Raw genomic sequence first — 19,684 nt, forward strand, 5'->3', positions numbered from 1 at the left:
CTTTGTTCTTTCTTTCTTATACGTTGCGTTCCTCCGAACACATCGAAAGTTGAATCTTTTTTTCGATAAATTCTGTTGTATTACGCGATCTTGGAGATTATTCGAATGGTCATCGAAGAAAGAGTGAACGGCCGGTTCAAAGTCGTCGAGGTGCTCGAACGGCAGAGAACATTGACGCGACACGACGCGTAGCCTGTTCGTTTTTTCCCTCGGGCGTGTTACACGTCTGGAGCGTGGTCAAACGAGAAAGAACGAGAAAGCGTAGCCCGGTGGTCGTCGAGTGGGCGGTTTTGTTCCGACGAGACCTGCCGATTTACACCGTATGTCGTTTTTGGCCAGGCCAGGATGCAATGAACGGGCCCCAGGTAACCGTACAGGTACGTACCGAATCGACAACGACGACGACGACGACGACGACAACGACGACGACAACGACGACGACAACAAGGGAACCCTGCTGCTGAATGGCCAGACGAGGACCTCGTTAACTATGGCCTTGGCGCCGTTCGAGATGTCCGCTTTGATATCGCGTCTGAAAACTTCCAGTCGGCCCGTGGCCGCTCTCTCACCTTCGTCCTTCTCCTTTTTTCCTCTCCTTCTGCTCTTACTGACTTTTTACTCCGAGAGAAATCGAGTTTTACGTTCGATCGATCGACTCGAGCATCTTCTCGTCCACAGATCTTCTGCTTAATCGAGTATAAGAACGATAACGAAGGAAAAAAGTACTTGTATCCAGAAGAGTTCAAAGATAACGAAGGTAAGCATGGCAAACAGTAACTCGAAAAAGGGATAGTTTTACATTGGACGCGTAGTGAACGAATCAGTCGGATATTTGTATCGTTGGCAGCGTATCCGACTGTATCGAAGTTAAATCGATGGACGGTACACGGCACCTATTTGTTCTATATTTGTTCAATGAGTTTCGAAATCTCCATTCAGTCTGTTCAGCCGCGGCTAGTTCGAGAACGGTTGAATGATCGATGTCGTGGGTGGTCAACAGCAGAGGACAGTTGTGTGAATGAGTCCAGTGTTCGATGACTCGTTTATGTAGGTCGTTATCAGCTTACACGGGAATATCCGAATGACCCGAGCTTCGATGCTCTGGCAAAAACCATTTATTGTTCCGGCCATTTATGAATTCGAGCAGAACATGCGGCAAGTGATAAACGCCGCCGATAAGGAAACCGATTAGGGGCATATAAAATGGTCGCGTGTAAGATCGAGGCATAAAGCGACCGAAACACAGGAAAAATCAATCGATAATGTTGAACACGACGGTTTCCAATTTTTACCGCGCCGGATAAAAATCGAAAATCAACTATATACGCGGGAGAGGGGGAGGGGGTGCGCGCGTATCGATGAAATTCGGCTCATGCGGAGGAATTTACGACACAAACCTGTCATTTAACAAAATTACGCGTCCAAGGTAAATTATTGATTCTTCAATCGTTTTGATTGCACTGACACGATACACCGTTCGGCCATCAAACACGCGATCATTACGCCAGATAAAAAACATGTTCGATATCGTAACATGTTCGATGCAAATTTATTCACTGTTTGTCGGTACGCTTAAAAAATTATTTCAACATCGGCAAACAGTTTTACACAAATGGCTGCGTTGTCGTTCGAAACGTTTACTCACTACCGACCAGTGTAAACCGGGCGCAAAAACGTTTCGAATCTCTCGTTGATATTTTTCCCGTCACGCTCTTTTTACCTTTTTCCTTTTTTTACCCCTTTTTTTTACGTGTACACGTTGCCCGACATCGCGATCCAACAAATTACCATTCGAAATAAAATTGGATAGCGAGATCCGATGCCAAATCTTGAATCATGCTAAGGAACTTAGCCAAACGTTTCGCAAAAGGCGGTCCCGATTTATCATCCAACTAACGTTCCTCGAGTCGTGTAGGTACGCTTGTTCGTGAGTTCTCGTCTAATCAGCTCGCGATGTTCTTGCCGCGAAAGGTTTCGCTTCTCTAGCAGCTCGTTAGACGCTCGTTTTGATGTTACCGACGTGACTCTCACCGATCCAATTATTAATAGCTGTACCCGGATGCCGGTGCTGATTTTTCCAAACGATTCCCTTACTCGCGAATTCCAGTTATTAGGTAAGATTTTGCTGCAATCGTGTTTGCCTCGGTTTCGACCCAATTTCGTTGAATAAGTGTTGTCACGATGTCGGACGGTGGTGTACGATGATATAAGTAGGGACGGAGGGAACTGTTACCTTTCGAATAGTTGGCAGGTGATGGTTGAGCAGCATCCAAGATCGTGTTGAAACCAGTCAAGCCTGTAAACGACGATTCGTATTAATAGTCTATTAAGGTAACAGGGTTACCGGGTATCGGTAGAACGAGTTGATACGCTCGTGTTGCCAGTGCAATCCTAATTTCCAGGAACAGCTGGCTGGTAATATCATAATGATAAACGAGCAATATCTGTCGATTAGAATTTACGATCGTATGGAAACTTTAGCGATCTCCCAAAAGCTCTTCCAAAATTTGCAGAAATGCTGGCTGTTGCTCGTCCGGTATCGATGATCGCGTGACAAGGGTTCACCTTGGATCGCTCGTGGCGTTTGCAGGCGGGAACACGACCGAGAAATAGGCAGGTACATGGGAACGAAAGCGTCGACGAGGCCAGCGATAGAGACAGGGCGTGTGACGCGGCCGCGGGTTAATAATAATTCGCGGCCGGGTCGCCGGTGTTCGGATAAGATAACAGGAAAGGCTGTTGGTAATAGGTGGTAGGTAGTCGACTAGCGATGCGAGGCAGAAAGAGAGGGAGTTACGCGCATATCGACGCTACGGTTTGGCGGGAAAACGAGGTGCACGGTGGAAAGAGGGGTCGTTGGTTCGCGGCGTGGAATAGAGAGCGCGAGAAGAGAACGGAAGAGCGAACGAGGAGAGAGAGAACTAGGCGTGTGCGCGGCGTAGAACATACGCTTCATTAACGGATCATCTCGTGTTAATATCTACTTTATCCTGGGGCTGACCGTATCAGCTCTGGCCAGGCGCATGGATACCAACGGATACCAACAGGACGCGCGGCAGGCCTGCAATCTACCCTATCTCGCTGGCGCATCATCGTCCACAACTCCAGCCAGTGCTGTACCAGGAGCGAGAGAGAGGGAGAGAGGGAAGGAAGAAGAGAGAGTGAGAAAGGGAGGGAAAGAGAGAGAGTATGTGTGTACCGGTCGAGTCTTCCCCTCCGACCGAACGATTCGACCACCGCCTCGATCCTCTCTTCTTCCTGTTTCGGAGGTTCCTTCTCTTTTCGGCCAATCCGCCCTCCGCGTTGTCCCTCCTTTCTCTCTGTTTCATCTGTAGAAACGCGTCGAACCGTCAACAACGCTTTACTCCCACGATCTCAGCGCGCGCGCACACAGATTTCCTCATTAACGCGCGACTATGTCGGGCCCCAGGATCGATAACGAAACTTCACCGGTGGCGATCGCCGCGGTAGGTGGTAAGGTTGCGTGTAATTGGACATTTTCGTTCGGCCTCTATCTATCGCGCGCAGAATGTAATTGCCGGCGAGTCGTCGTGGTCGTCCTCGTTGTGTCGTCCGAAGTCTGGATTGACGGTAGAACGGTATCCTAGTAGACTGGCTTTCACCATCGATGTATATTTGTGCGGACAAGATTGACCACTGTCCGCTGCGTCGATCGATAGCTTATCGTCACTTCGAGGAATTTAGTGACGTTGCTGGCGGTAAATTCAATTTTAGATCTCTCGCCGAGCCATTCTTTTCTTTTATCAAAATTAATACCTCGATAAAGTGAATACAATATCCATTATGCTCGAATTATAATACCGACACACTCGTTTACTCTCGCGTGTTTAAATAACCTTGGAACAAAATTCCTCTGTGCGTGAATACTTCGAGCGGGTACTCGATAACAAACGATCGGCGGAGAAACGCGAGTATGTTCGATCGAATCTAAGGTGGCGCGTTCGCGAAGTCTGGTTCGAAGGTGAAACGCACACGTAGAGAAGAGACACGAAGCGCAAAGGTAAACGCAAAGGTAGCCAACGTTAGGGGGTGGCGGAGTTACGAGCACCACGGGGCTAAGCGCGCTCTGCGGCTCGTATAACATCGTAATCGCAACGACGGTAATAACGTCTCGTAAAGTCTTTTTACATAATCAACATTACTCACAATTTAGGGACGGAATGGGCCACCGAGAAGATAGCGTTACCGCTCGGTGGTGGTAACTCGTAGGGGTGGCTTGTGGCCTGGTGGCACGGACTACAACCCCTCTTTCTCTTTCATTCGTGCCTTCCGTGGCCGATGACGAAGTGGGCATAACCACGTGCTCGTGGATACGCTGGCAGCCGAGAGCAGGGAGGGGGTCTAGTTAGACAAACGAGCCCCTTGCGGGGTGTTCCAAAGGATATCCTACCAACCGAGCGTATCGTCGTTGCCTGGCCATTGCCTGCAGGATATGTAATAGTATGTACGTACTCGCGTAATATTAGAGCTCCCTCGCAGTTTGTCAGCCCGGTTATTCGCGCGGGGAAATGATTAGCGAGTGTTACTTCCATTATTCGTTCAATTTTGGGGTTGATCTAACACGGTTGTTGAACAAGGGCTGAAAATCGCGTACGTCTCGTTTACGCGGTTATTAAAAGAAATATTCAGAGATAGAAATGACAAGAATAGAATAAAGTACGTTCATCCGAGTATATATAATATTTTATGATAGGGTAACTCGTTACATCTCTTTGATAATATTTCTTATATAACTGGCCAAGTAATCTGTTTTTCTCTTTCTCTCTTAGTTGTGTTACTAGTTTATTTAGTCAATAATTGAAATAAAAAAGAATCACCTTAAATCATACAATATATTCATTACGCTTCAATTTCATTCTTTTGTAGCTATAAACGGGTTACGGCCGCGAACGGGAAGGGAACACCTCTGGTTCTTCGAGCTCGCCACTTTATATAACCCGGAACGTGTAATGGTATGTAGGTATTTCGTAATATTACGCAGCGCTTGCAGTTTCTATGCCGTTAGGTCGGCGGAGGAAATGACGAGCGAGAGTTACCTCCATTACACGTTCAATTCGACTACGAGACTGCAACGGCGCGCGGTAAGACCCCCTTCAACGAGTCTACCATCCTATATATTCGAATATTTTCCTGCTATTACGTATAATCATTGCTCCGTAAAACGCAAGAATCTTTTCTCGGTCTACGTACATTGAAAAATACCACGTTGCAAACGTCTTTGAAATAAATTAAATTTCCCAATTGTCGATCGAAATTTTTCAATTACCCCTCAGCCGCTAATACGAGGACAGGGTCGGGTCAACCGATTAACATACTTAACTTCTCAGCTCAACCGAGCATCTCCAACTACCGGTACACATTCCCCAAGCGTACCGTGAAAACGTTACAACGGTCGAATGTAACGATACTGAAAGACCCGAGAAAGACCGACGTAAATCGTCCAGAGAGAAAGAGGAGGAGAGAGAGAGAAGGTAGACTCAAAGAGTTCTCTAGGAGGATGTTTGTCTTGGAACCGATGTAGGAGAACGCGGCTAAGTCCAGGAAGTGGGACTGGACGACAGAGGAGAGCAAACCGGATGTGGTAGGTGGTAGGGTGGGTGGGGAGAATAGTAGGTTGGTCGAGGTGGTAGTCAGCTGCTGTCAGTCCAGTCCATCCGTCCGTCCGTCCGTCCGTCTGTCCTGGCTTGGTCGGTCGTGGTCCGCAGTCCGTTACAGCCAGACACAAACCCCACCGCCTTTCGAGGTCGGAGGTGGATACACGCTTTTCTACTTAGCGAACGGACACCCCCAAGGGGGTTGAAGGCCGAGACCCACCCTAATTGCGTCCGAGAGACCGGACAAAGCGCGACTCGTGTATGTGTGCGCGCGAGCGCGCTCACCACCGGCGGAGAAGCCGGTGTGCAAGGAGAAGGTTGGTGGAGGTGGTTATGTCCGGAGCCAGCCGTTCAGTTCCGGTTCCCACCTCTTGTCCGTCGGCGTACTGCCCTCTGGCGGTCGACACGCTGTACTACAAAGTTTGGCGGACTGAATAAACTTGGCGGCCGACCCTCCGAGAACTTGGAAAAACCGGACAAGCCGGAGTGAAAAGCCTCGGTCGGCCCGGAAATGAAAGGGAACGGAGAGACGAGCCGCGGCCAGCCTGATACTTCGTGGGCTCTTTTGCGCCACCATTCCTCCACCTCGGCTAACATTACCCCACCGTTGCGGCCACGTCCGTTCGACGCGATGAAAACCAGAGTCGAGGCTGTTTGTTCCACGGTTGAAAGTAAAGTTCTCTTGATATCTCGTATTAACGTTCGATACTTTCCGCCTTTTACAAGACAGGCAAGCCTTGCGCCGTTTTCTCTACTTTTTAAGAGCCTTCTCTCCCCTCCACCCTGCCCTACCTATTATTCGTGAAGTTTTTAGGTTATGGGAGAAGAACATTTTCGAAGGCACAATCTGATAGATCAGAACCAAACTCACCGAACTAAGTACGTATGTGGAAGGTCAGGATTACGGGTAAAAAATTGCACAATAAACCGTTGTTACAGGTCGTAGACAGGAAATATCGTTATGAATAGATTGTAAGAATAACTACGTGGAGTAATAGCGAAGCGACAACCGTCAATACACGATATACTAGCTACGATATTCGTACTAAATTTGACGTAATAACGCAATGTTATACCTTTTTCTACCTCAAACGGCAACAAAACGAAATAGCTTTTCAAACGTCCAACATATTCACCGTTTTCAGTGTTTTAACGTAACGTCTATCGCGATCATAATTTTCTTCTCTTTTAGGCGCGTAAAAATTCAGTTAACCTTACCTTCGTCATACTCGTTATTCGATAAAATTGAAACGCCGTCGATTCTTTCATTTACACACTCGTACAATTTGTCCCCATAGTCGAGTCGAAGAAGGAGTCAATCAAATCGGATGTCGTAAAAAGGCAATCGTAAGAAGATTCGTACGAGAGGACACCGTGGCGGAAGGTCGGCGTTGAGTGGAACGCGATATCGGCGGTTGTCGCGATCGTAGCGCCGCCTGGAGCACAAGGAAAATTCGATAGAGGCGGAGTTCGAGGTGCGGCTTCTCCTCGCATGCTCCTCCCATGAGCTCGAAAGCTACCCACGGTACAGTCGAACGGTGCCTATGGATCTCAGAAGCTTGCACGACGACGACGGGAGACCGTAGCGCGCCCTGGCGACGAGCTCTGCAAACGAACCGGCAAGTATTCCACTAGCAAGAGCCGAGAGCCGCGGATCTGTCGTCGTTCAGTACCGATTCGTTCTCGATTTCTTTTTTCACGGCTAAGCTATGAGTGAACGGAGTGTTCACGGTTTTCGCTTATTGATTCATCGTTAAGGATTTTATTAGAAAGATGCTGGAGGTTCTGTCGCCATCGAATGTTTGAGGTATGTTTCACGATGTCCCGGCAGTTTTCGGAGGTTATGCCTGAAGGTATAGTATTCGATAATGTTATTTACGTTGCAAAATAATATGACGTAAGAGATTCGGTGGCGCTGCTGTCGGAGCAGCTGCGAAAATATTTATATGCTTATATAATATATGCTTTTAATTCCGATTGAAAAAGTAGCTTTTTGGAAAAGATAAATTATTGGGAAGTTACAATTTCGTAAATATTCCATACGAATATTATGTCTCAATAGACGTAGCAGTGCGAAAAATGTAAATACACATTTAAATGTAGATACATTGCAAGTATCGTCAACATTCTCAAATTCCTATTGTACCAACTGTCCCATTGCTGGTATTTATTTTTTTCAATGTTTTATTTATTACATTTTTTAGTGTCGAAGGGTCCCATATAAAAACGTTGTTTAATTGGCAAACGACAGTGACAAACGATAAAAAGCATTGTTCCAAATTAAACGAATTAATATGCTTGAAATTGCGCATTGTTGATACACGTATCGTACCGTGAAACACGAGATTCATGTGTACATGTATGCCTTTTTTTCCCGACCCTGTTTACATCAACGTCGTTTTTATGAGAATGTAATTACTCGGTTTGTAACGAATACAACGCGAATTATAATATATAGTCCCGGTCATTTATTGCGTACAATTGCTTGCATTGATTTTCTACCGTTCCGGTAACCAGACCCGTTCCCAATGTCTTACATTTTCCACTTATAAACAGTTAGGCGCGTCGACCATGATAGATGCCGACTACCACCTGCAACTTAATCACGCTAATTAAGGACTTCGCCATCTTAGCCTATTATTAATCTTACCCAGCGCTCCCTCTTGATTCTCGGTGGATTGCGTTCAGCGCCACTGAATCAACTTACATGTGTTACTCGACCATTACGCAGCCGTTATAACATTTTTCTTTTCTTTAGTAAAAAAGTAATTAAATACTTTTTTAATGGAGAGTATCTAGAAATTTTATCACGTCGTTTTTCTATAAAGATACGGCTGTGTTGGTTATATTTGTTCGAAGCTATAATGGGAAAGAAATAGTAAAAAAAAAAAGAGACAGAATTCGGCTCACGGTGAAACGAAGCGGTATAGTACAAGGTGTATCGATATCCGACCGGAATTGAGATTCAGCTTCGTAGATCGTGAACGACCGTTCGGACGATGGGAACGTTCAGTATGCCGGTCGTAGCTCTAATGAAAAATAGGTTACCTTTTAGTAAACCGTTTTATAGTACTGTAGCCGGAGGGAATGAAGATCAATAAAACAGCGAGAGAAAAAGAACGATTTGAGGGTGGCTCCGGTTTCAAGGCGACGATGGCAGGGTCGGTGGGTGGCGATGGGGAAGGGTGGACAAAATAGGGGTAGTAGGAGACGCAGAGTGGGGTGAAACGATACTTCATTCAATTTAAATGAAACTCGTATTAACGGTGTGAAATCAGCGAATTCAATTAGGCGAGCTTTTATTAATACAACATGATTAATTAAACAATACCGTGAGAGGGGGTGGTGGTGAAGTGTGGGAGACGTTGGTTGAAGGTTCAGGGACTCGCAAAGGGTTGTCGGGAGAGCGGCAGATGTTCGTGGCGTCAACCAAATTATTAAATGTCGTAAGTTGCGCGCCCCACTTCGAGGCAGGGATTGTTGTTAAATTCTTCCCGCTTCTTTGGCGAACTTATCGAGTTTCAGCAACCCCTTTACTTTTGCGATCTTGGAAAACGACGATGCTTATTTTTAACGATTAATTTTAATTAAATGTCAGTTCCTCTGCGTCAATTATAAACGTCCATTTCTTGTGGCATAGTCAGAAAAAAGCAGCAGTTACGCGAAAACGTATACATCCTTGGCGTTGCGTTATTCTTGACTACGTGGTTGCTTGTACTTACGTTCTACGACCTTGACTTTAACGGGGTCGGATCAAACACTTAACCGCTCTCTCATTAATGTAGAAGCAGATGTGAATGCACGCGGCCAACGACGCATGTAGCCTCGTATATCGTGTTTTAGCTATTAGTCAGCCACTCGAAATTTAATATAATGCCTGTCAATCACCCAGCAGTTATTTGTCTCAGACAATCGCCGTCCTAACGAGACAGAACCGTGAACGATTATGCACGGATTTTAAAGGCATCGATCATTCAGTCATTCTGATTTTCAATATTCAACGCGAAGATCGCCGCCTGGTTAATTGAAAAATTTTGAAACGGCCGAACGATTCAATTATTGGCAATGAAATAAATATTTTATTGAAGCAATAAAGTTACTCGAATAATTAAACTAATACGAACAACTGATATTAGTAAACTGAATCTTTTAAACTTGTATTTCAAAATTTTTATTGAAAGTTTCAATATCGACATTTAGTTTAGAAATTTGGATTTTAAAATGTACACTTGGTGAAATACATGGACTTCGTCAATATTATTTCGTGAGATGGATGTTCTCGCACCTGCAGTCGAAGGCAAAGATCCCAGATGCCCTAACTCCGTATTCCGCGGCACGGTTTTCAGCGGACGCTCGTGTATTTGTTTACGAAGGTACTGGTGAAACGTGTCTATAAGTGGAGCGGAATTTCTCTTTGTTCTCGCCGAAGGGAACGAAAGCTCTCCGTAGCGAAGAGTATTTTCTACCTGAAGGAAAGCGACACGAAAGAACTTAACCGAAAAATCACCCCTTGAAAAACGAGCCTCTCCAAACTTGGCCACGATATTAAGCCTGGAACGATGCCCTAAGATTGTGTTTCATACAATGGATTTAGAGATTAGGCGAAATGCAAATGGTGCAGCTGTGTTGATCACGAAATTCCATCGAGAGTAGGTAATCTGCTCGTTCTCGCTCTTCCTTCGATTTCATAGAAATTTTTCGAGGTAAACGGTTTCGTGGTCGAGATGTTTCGGAAGTTAGGTTGTCGCGTTCCACCGGAAAGATCCCCTCGGTTGCCTGGCCCCTTCATATCCGGCCAAGCACACAAGCCAGAACGTTCTAAGGTTTAGACAAACTTTTTCAATGAAGATTATTCCGAAGTCTGCTAACTACTCGGCGAGCTCCCTTGAGGGCTCCCACCAACTTTTTTCATTCACGTAACTTTGCCGGGCGTCCGCGGTCTATCTAAAGGAGAAGGAGCGGACTCTGGCGAGAGCATATCGCGGCTAGGAACACTGGAGACGAAGAATCTGGCGTGGTTATACGCGCATGTTGCGTTTATTGCCATCTTAAAAGTGTGTTCGCCGTCGGTGCGAGTAGATATTAGCCCTTGAACCGCGCAATATTTCCGCCGACCGTACTTGCTGCGCTTCTGGCTTGTCAAACGGTGCTCGCGTGGTCGTTCGGGGTCACAAGTACGCAGTTGAAAAAGATCTGAATCGTACGTGATATTTGATTAAACTTTGCATATGAGAATGCGTATTCACGGAAATAAGGATAGTATATCTACCATAAGTAGAATTACGTCATTGATAAATGACGTTTCTTATAAATAGCTCCGTTGTAGCCAGCAGTTATAAAGAGCTTGCCGTTCTATATCTTTTTATATATCCTACGTGTCTTTCGAGTATAGATTCCAATCTCTGTTAGTTTCAATTTCGCTCGTGTATTCTGTCTGTTCACTCGTGAGAGAAGTATCGAGTACCCGGAAGCGGCGTTTTCAATCTCGGCATCGAGTCGGCAGATGACAGGTCTTCTTCAATTACGGCCAATTACCGATCTCACGTCCATCGAAGACGCATTACCGCAACGAGTGCGCGTGTATGGCATTCGCGATCGACGAGATCTCGATCGCGGGCACGTCCGGTCTACGTAACCGCGTTTCATCGTGCACACGATGGAAGGACGACACGCGCGGCGAGCTTGTACGCCGAGGAAGCTTCCGGTTCTTGCGATTTATAGCTGTTTAAGTGTCCAGAATCTAACCGGGGACTTTCTCGTTCTCTCTTCGAAACGAGCATAATGATTGTAAAAGGAATGCGCGTACTCAGGCATCGTCACGGCGCACCGCGGCGCCTCGTAATTGGTCCGTCATTCTTCGATCGCGTCAAAATACACTCGGGTCGGGATAGAAAGTTTACAAAAGGACAGTGGAGAGGGCTTCTGAAGGATCTGATTAGCGACGCGTGGATCGTTTCGAAGCTGTTCGATCGTTTTGAAGCTCCTGAAAGGTGGAAAGGGACGGGACAGGGCGAGGAGCCTTTCGCAGGCGGACAGGTAGGAGGAGACGGTGCTCGTTCTCGGTCTTGATCTTCTCGGAGCAGCGACGTTTGACGTTCATTCAGGCTAACCTTCCGAGGCAGCCTCTTTTCAACGGCAGAATAAGCCGACCAAGGGCCGTGACGCAGCCAGCGTAGATAATTGAACGTTTCAGTGGCTGGCTGCCACGAGTAATAACGGTATACATACATGCATACACCTGATTACGAAGAATAGGGAGCGATAGTGGCGTGAGGGTTATAGGGGCAAACCTATACACGACCGACGTTTCGTCTCGTCGAAACGTCTTCATTATCCTCTGACAGCGCTGGTTCAGTCTCGACCTCTCGAACAGAGAGCTTCAGGCCCGTGAATTTGGCCCGGGAATAGGATCGACTCGCGGACGATATACAGTGAGCTGGAACGAATACCAAGGTTGATTTCGACGTTGTCACGGTGACTCCAACTTCAGGATGACTTGCTAATTTCGGCGGAGTTTACAATCTATGGAAAATATTTTTTTTCGTTCGTTTGGGAGTATGGTGACGCTTCTTTCGATGCTGATTAGGGACTTCGTTCTACAGTATATAGAAAATTCTTTGGGATATTTATATCCGTGAAAGAGGTCTCGTTAAGGATGACGATGCAACTTTGTACAATTTGCAAAATTTCATCGACGAAGAAAGAGAAGAATATTTTATATCCTCGAAACTATCCTGATGTTAATGGAAGTTAAATAAGGCGGTGTAATTCTACGTAAGTCGCAAAAAGGGGACTCGCGGTATTTGAAATGCGGTGGTACGCGTTTGGCGCGATACTCGAGCATGATTATGACGTCGCATTTATATCCGGGCCGGTTGCTGTCATAGCCACTCCCGGACTTTGTCTCCGGCGTTGCAAATAACGGCGCTGGTTGCATACACATTCCGAATATTGGCAATCGGGGGCATCGCATTTAATTTGGCCCTGGCGGCGTCCACAGGAAACGACAAACATTTTGTTCAAACATTTGACAAACACTCGTTGTCCCGGTCGGGCTCGTTCTGCCGTCTGCCTCGGCCGAAACAACTCTGTCGCTTCGGCAAACAACAGCGAAACCGAGACGCCCGGAGAAAAAGAGGAAAAGAGACGGACTCAGGGATGCTTGTTTTGCTACTATCCGTGCACCGAAGTTCGTTGGGTTGCATACCTTGGGGCGTTCGTTCGCCTCGTCGACCTCTTTACCGAGCTTCGCTCTTTTTCCAACCCCTTTCCCCCATGCCATGCCAGTTTCCTCTCTTTACGCGCTTTGTGTCGTCCATTCTTTTTCTCGGCTGCCCCGTGTGTCTCTGATGTAGTTATTGCCCGATCTTCACCCTACTCAGCTCACGGAGCGTCGTCCAACCACTGTTTATCGTTCACCTGTGCGTTATATTTCCCCTTGGTCGCGCTTTGGATTCTATTTATTCGCTACAAGGCCACGCTTCCTGTTGTTTGCCGAATGGAGAGGGATGTCTTTCGATAAGGTTACGTCGTGCGTGCATCGATTCGAATCGTGATACTCATTGCTTTTCACTTTAATTGCTTATGATGAAGATATTTTACATTACGAGTCATCGAGTACCTACCTGTTAAATTGTAAATTTTGTTAATACAATTAAAACTCGAGTAAGATAAGGGAATATACGTATAAAAGATTAAATGGGTTATAATTTCTCAGTGTCAATGAAATGAAGATATATATTCCGTGCTAATAAGAAGCGGCGGAACAGAATATGCATCGACAATCTTCGGTCAAGGACTCGCGATTAAATTTACATCGTAAGAGCAACGAGACCCAAGGGAACCAGTTTCCAGCCACGAAAATTAAAATTTAAGGAGCGGTACACAGGTGTAGATCAATTACGCGCGATACGATATCCGGATCGTGGCGAGCACGAGTTCGCGTTAAAAATAGAAGGGTTGAACGTTCCTCGCCGCTCCGGAGTGTTGATCGTGCATGAGCTTATTCCTCTCGGACAGGAAAATAGAGGAGAATCGCGCGCCGCTATTGTAATAACTATTAATTAGCAGGCGTTCGTGACGTTATCTTTCCGTCACTCACGGAATTCCCGTGCACGTTTACGGAGGAGCCAGGCATATCCTGCGGACTAAATGGGAACGTCACGGTGCCCGTGTAAGTGGCTTGTCTAACATTTTGATTAACACGTCCCTGCCAGAAAGACGAGGAGGCAGACCGGCTCGCGAAACGCAAAAGGTAATCCCCCTCTCTACTCCTCCCTTCTCTTTCTCTTTTATTGTGCGTACGGACGTAGGTTGGTATTAGCTTGTCAAGGAGAAGGCGGACTGTCACTCAGAAACCTGAGAGACTGTCTGACTGTCAGAGGTATACGCTACGTTGGGTTGGGCCCCGTGGATCGATCTGTTAAAAACATGTTTACACGCTACCACCTCGCTTTTCACCTCGTCTCTACCTTTCGTCTCGCATCACCTCCCGCCTCTACGATCTCGCCGATACTTTCTTTTCCTTTCATTCTTTTTTTCTCGACACCCGTGTTTCACGATTTCGTTCCCCTACGCTCTACACTCTATACTATAAACCCTATAGCATAGTTCGTGACCAACGAAATTGGACTGGCAAGTTCGTTGACTATTTGCTCTTTCAAACGAGCATCCGAATCTCGGAATTAACCTTTCTTCTCTACCTGCTTGTTTGTTCGTTTTCATCGATAGCTGCGAATATACATAATAGGCGATTGAAAAGTAAGGTAATTAGACTTGTAACATGGCTGCTGCTTCTGCAGCCGTAATTGGATATCGAACTTAGAAGAAATGTTAATTTCTCTGTGTTTCGATCATTCGATTCATCCTTGCTCCCTCGAAGCTCGTCCTCGTTGTGTAGGATTTCGAAAAGTCTTAAAATGGTATACACGAATTATTGCAAAATTGATTTAATATCGGGGGACGTCGGGTATGTTAGTTCGATGGATCGTAACTGAGTGCCGGAATTGCCAGGCAGTCTATTTGATTTTCTTCTCGAATGATTACTTTTGTATTTCGTCGCGTTGAATTATCACACAACTCGTAAACGTCCCCAGACATGATTAAATTTTCGTCGTTTATTCGTTGTCGTAATCGTCTTGAAATAATGCATCCTGTAGTTTATCTTGTCGCGTTCAGTTTCATCCACGATCCGGCTCGCAATGGTGGACCGAGGCACAACGGTATATCCGATCGTTTCTCATTAACCGCTCAAAAAACGTCTAATTACCAGGAATCGATCGGCTTGGGATCGAATCATCGTTTAAATCTCCTCAGGTCGTTATTAACTGGCCGACGATATTTTCCCCGTTCCACGATCCCGAACCAGTTTCGCATTCGTGCTTTCTTCTTTTCTTCATGTATCAATCCTCCCCGTGACTTTGGCGCGGAATTTAAAATGCTCGCCGCCTTGAGTGCTCGCCTTAACAGGTGTATACTAATTAACGACGTTCTTCTTTTAACGGTCTTCCTAGGGAAAAATGAAAAAAAAGACTGTTCACTTATCGACCTCCGGTTTCGTTGCGATTAAGATTCCTGGGTAACGCAATGTCTCGATTTATAGCTTCCCGTTACCTCCGAACTCGCTAACATCACCTAGCTTTTTTTTATATTTTCTCTATGCTTCTCGGAAATGCCCGTACATCGACAACTAGTCCGTGATTCCGGGCATTTTTCAACGTTAGTTACCAGCGGAGCAAGTGACGTACGCCCGACAAATGGTCGACCGCCTATTTTCAGGCCGAGCTCTTTCGCTCTGCTATGCCGGGGCAAATAAGCACACGGTTTACAGTGGAGAGACGAGGGGTTCATGGCGTTACTTATGCAACGCAAAACGGCCCGGTGGAAGAAGAGAGGCGACGTGACGTGGGGATCAGCGGCTAGGGAAGGGGGAATCTAGACTCGACCAAATTCATGCCCTCTTAGAATACAACCCCTGTGCGGAAGGGTCGCGGCCACCCTATATTACTTACGTAGCCCGCCCTCTCGCCCCCTTTTATGTACGCAGAGAGTCCCGCGTATAATACTCCTTTCTGCTATAAGGCAGCGCGTATGAGGGTGGCGTTGCCTCGCTGGATCAGTCTCTTCTCAAATTACCCATCGTTTAGAACTCGTTTTCACCCGTGAGCGCAAGTGCATACAAATATCATTGGGCTGATCGGCTAGAAAAGACGGGTCTAGGGTGCGCGTGTTTCGTGACGCGTCGAGGGAGATGAATTAGCGTCGAGTCGATTTTTAAATGGGCCACGACGTCTTGTTTGGATCAATAGACTCGATGATTATTCGAATAGACGTTATTTGAATTCTATCGTTATATAGCTTTATATAGAACATATATCGTTATATATGGAGACTACAGGAGGAGAAAAAATACACTAAGTAAAACAGTTCAAATATTCATGTGTTCTTTCGTGCTCCTCAAAATTGTTAGAAGTACTGATTGTTATGATATTAATATGTTGACGATTTTGTTCTAAAATTATGAACTATACGTTGCTCGTATCCATGGTTGTTTTTAATTCATTGCTAATACTGGCATGATCACTTGTCACTGGCTAGGTGATCCGATTATATCGTGCACCGATCGAGAAATCCTTCGAACGTTAATCTCATCTGTCGAGTCGTTCCATGGACAGGCTCCAAGGAAGAAAAGCCGATCGCGGGTACATGGAGAGATAGAACCCAGCTAACGCTCAACGACGCATATTTCAGAGCGAAGATCGCGATTAAAGGTATTTAGTCGCGTCGAACAGGCAGCAGGATCCAGAAGGTCGGCTAGTGTCGTCGACTCGAGACCGATCTTACGTGTGTAGCCTCTCAAAATATAATGGTCACAGACGGTATTCTCGATTTTACGCCTATCACGGATTACATTCATCCAATTATTCCAGTTAAGGATCGTGACTGGACGATTTTATCCGTACAACATGCCCGCTAGCAGGAATCATCGACGACGCGGTGAATGCAAATTTCTCGACATGCTGCTATTCTCGATCGATCCACGCGTATTACGGAAGAAACAATTTAACCGTTTCTAATTCGGGCACCGTCTCTTTCGTTACGTATTCCTGTCTTCATCATTAGTTAAATGGCTGCTCCAATTATAGACGAGAAAATGTTATTTTTCTGGTATCGTTATAAATTGATACTCGTATATCCGTTCCATCTTGATATCACAATAATACGTGACAAATATAGCCATCGTCGTTTCAGCAGGATATTCTATCGGATTCCTGTTTATATCGTTCGTTACTCCTCGACTTCGTATCGAACGAGAAAGATAATATGTCAATTAGAAAAATTCACAGAAGAGTTTAACGTTCGTCTCTACCTAACGTTCTATCTTTCTAGTAGGTATATAGCATTCGAAGTGGAACATGACTGAGTGAGAATGGTATAAGGTTAAACGTCGAGTTGAACTATGGTTATCAACTTTAGTCTGGTAGCCAGACACGCGTGTTTTCTTTCTCGGAAGAGTCTTTACGTGTCCGATGCTAATGAACTTCCCTCTCTATTTCTCCCGCGTGCTATTCGTCGTTGCTCGGCAGCACCACGAACAGAATCCCGTGAAACTCGATGGTTCACCGTCTCGACGAGTGTACGTCGCCGACAGCTGCTTTATTCCTCGGATTCCATCGAGAAGTTGGATGAAAGCGCTCGGATAGTACTAGCAAGAGAGAGAGATAAAGAAGTGACAGAAGAGAGAAAACATCGAGACGAACGATCGAAAGAGCACGAAAGAAAGACGCAAGTCGAAGAAGAAAGAGAAGAACGGTATAAGTAGGCAGAGACGGCATCTTTGACAAATTCGATTCGCGTGTCACGGTACGCGGAACACGCTGAGAGCCGGAAAAGTGGAGGGTGTTCCACTCTCGCAGTCGCTAAATCAGCTAAATGGCTGGCAGCCAGAGGGTTGGAAACCTGTGTAACGCGAGGTGTGACAGGCGTGGCTGACGCCATCGGCGAAATCTTGAATATTTGATGTCCCGCGTCTCGTCGTCGCAGCTACCGGCTACATAGACGACGACGAGATAAAGAGAGCCCATGGCTTTCAACGTCGTGCACGCGGAAGTCTCATCAGCTGCTCTCAAGGAGAAATCGCGTCTGCGGATGTAGGATTCGCGTCGCCCTTGCTACCTTTCGTCTACATTATTCGTTATCGTGTTCCTCTCGATGGTATTATTCAAGAATTTAAGCGCGACTGACGTTCCAGCTTCTCGAGCTTGCGGCTGGAATCGAGATTTCATGGAATTGGATTTATTTATAAAGTAGCGTAGAACCATGGGTACGAAACCCAATTATATAACGCAAACACGTTCACGTTCTATGATATTCGATGCTTCGAAGTTGCAATTTTTTCAATTTCGCTCGTCTTGTTAATATTAGCTTCGTTTTTCATACATGAAAGTTACATACGATTTTAGAAATTAAATATCGTTTAACGATGGATGAAACATAATTTTCGAAGCGACATTTTCGTACCACGATTTCGCGTTATGAGTCATTTGCGGGGGACTGTCGATAACAGTCGCGCGAGCGACGATTTTTACGACGTGTGTGTTCAGGGCTGGAATTCATCCCTGGTTCTCAGGATACAGACCAGAATCGTGGTGAACGATCGAATTAAGCGTCTTAAAAGCAAAGATCCAGTCCATTGACGTAGCCACGGGATCATTCCCGACGTTCATTTCGAAATGGTGCTAACAGACTTTTACTACCCTCCGGCAAACAGAACTCGCGCGGTGCGTCTCACTCGTTCCGGAACTCATCCAATTAATCATTTTACGATCCATCGGGTTTTTCTCGGCCCTGCCACGCCCACCAGTCGCATTCATTCTCCTCGTTCCTCTACCGTCTTTCCGCGGATGAAGTATGAAAACAAGCTTGCTCCATTCTGCTCTCGCAGCTATTGATTTATATTCGCGCCGCGTTGTCCGACCACTTACTCGACACAGAATTCCATCACCGAGTTTACGAAAGAATAGGAACCGAGCAAGTGCCAATTCGGAATTTGCAGTGGACATCCGTGATAGCTAGCGAAGATTACGAGCAGCCTGTATTAACGTTCTTCAACGAGGAATCAACGGTGAAAGGGCGAAACGCGTTCGTGATTGGCCAATGATCCGTTTATAGCTTGCTTGATGTAAATTCATATTAATGCGAGGATACGCGGTTATTCACTTAGTCGCGTTTATTCACGGAGGACAGAAACGTCCAGGGTAACATCGCCGCGTTTGTACGAATGTATGCACGTATCGACGAAGGGGTTCTTTTTAACAAAGAATCATACACATCGAGCAATCGAGACAGAGATCAGACAACGAGGGAAACAACCGGACACAGACAAATAGGACGAAGTGGAGGGAAAGAGGAATAGAACAAACGCGGAACGAGCGTGTTCATGAAAAGTACGAAATCGTCGGTTGATAATGGGTGCAGTTTATCAACCCCTTACCCCCTCGCTGGTCTCTGATCTATCCAGAGTAAAATCCACCCACAGTTTTCCGCGGAGAACGCCGTTACCATTGATAGTAGGGGGAAGGGGGTAGTGAAAACGGGGTGGGGCGCGTAGAGCGCTTTCATTGTACACGCGGACTGCAAACAATAATCATGACACGTCGGATTGGCCGGCAATGACAATGGAATTGATGATATATCGATTGCGTGGCCCGACGACACCGTATAATTGTTTTACAACGGCGTCGTTGCCGATAGAGAGGTATGCGGCTACGTAAAACCGCTCTCGAACAGCGACCAGCTGCGTGTGTGCACGCCTACACAGCCTTTTCCAATGAATAGCAAAAAGAGAGGGATGCGGGGAAAGAGAGAGAGAGAGAGAGAGAGAGAGAGAGAGAGAGAAAGAGAGAGAAGAAAGAGGTGAATGGTTTGAGAGAAAGAACGGATGATATGGCGGAGGTGGAGGCGTAGGTGGAGGGAATGCGATCATTCGCGAATAATTATTATTGTCCGACGCATTGAACCGGTTGTTTACGAGATATGCACTGGGCTACGCGTTGCAGCGACGCGGAACG

At 46.1% G+C, this 19,684-nt stretch overlaps 1 long non-coding RNA gene across 2 annotated transcripts in view; it reads right to left on the minus strand.

The window, feature by feature from the left end:
- LOC126920475 (uncharacterized) overlaps positions 1-19,684 on the minus strand; it is a 145,573-nt gene that overhangs the window by 43,178 nt on the left and 82,711 nt on the right. For both annotated transcript variants that reach the window (XR_007711972.1, XR_007711970.1), the window contains exon 3: positions 2,234-2,296. This is a non-coding gene — a long non-coding RNA (uncharacterized LOC126920475). The remainder of the gene's footprint in view (positions 1-2,233; positions 2,297-19,684) is intronic.

This window comes from Bombus affinis, chromosome 1 (genome assembly GCF_024516045.1).
Source record: "Bombus affinis isolate iyBomAffi1 chromosome 1, iyBomAffi1.2, whole genome shotgun sequence".
Classification (NCBI taxonomy): Eukaryota; Metazoa; Arthropoda; class Insecta; order Hymenoptera; family Apidae; genus Bombus; species Bombus affinis.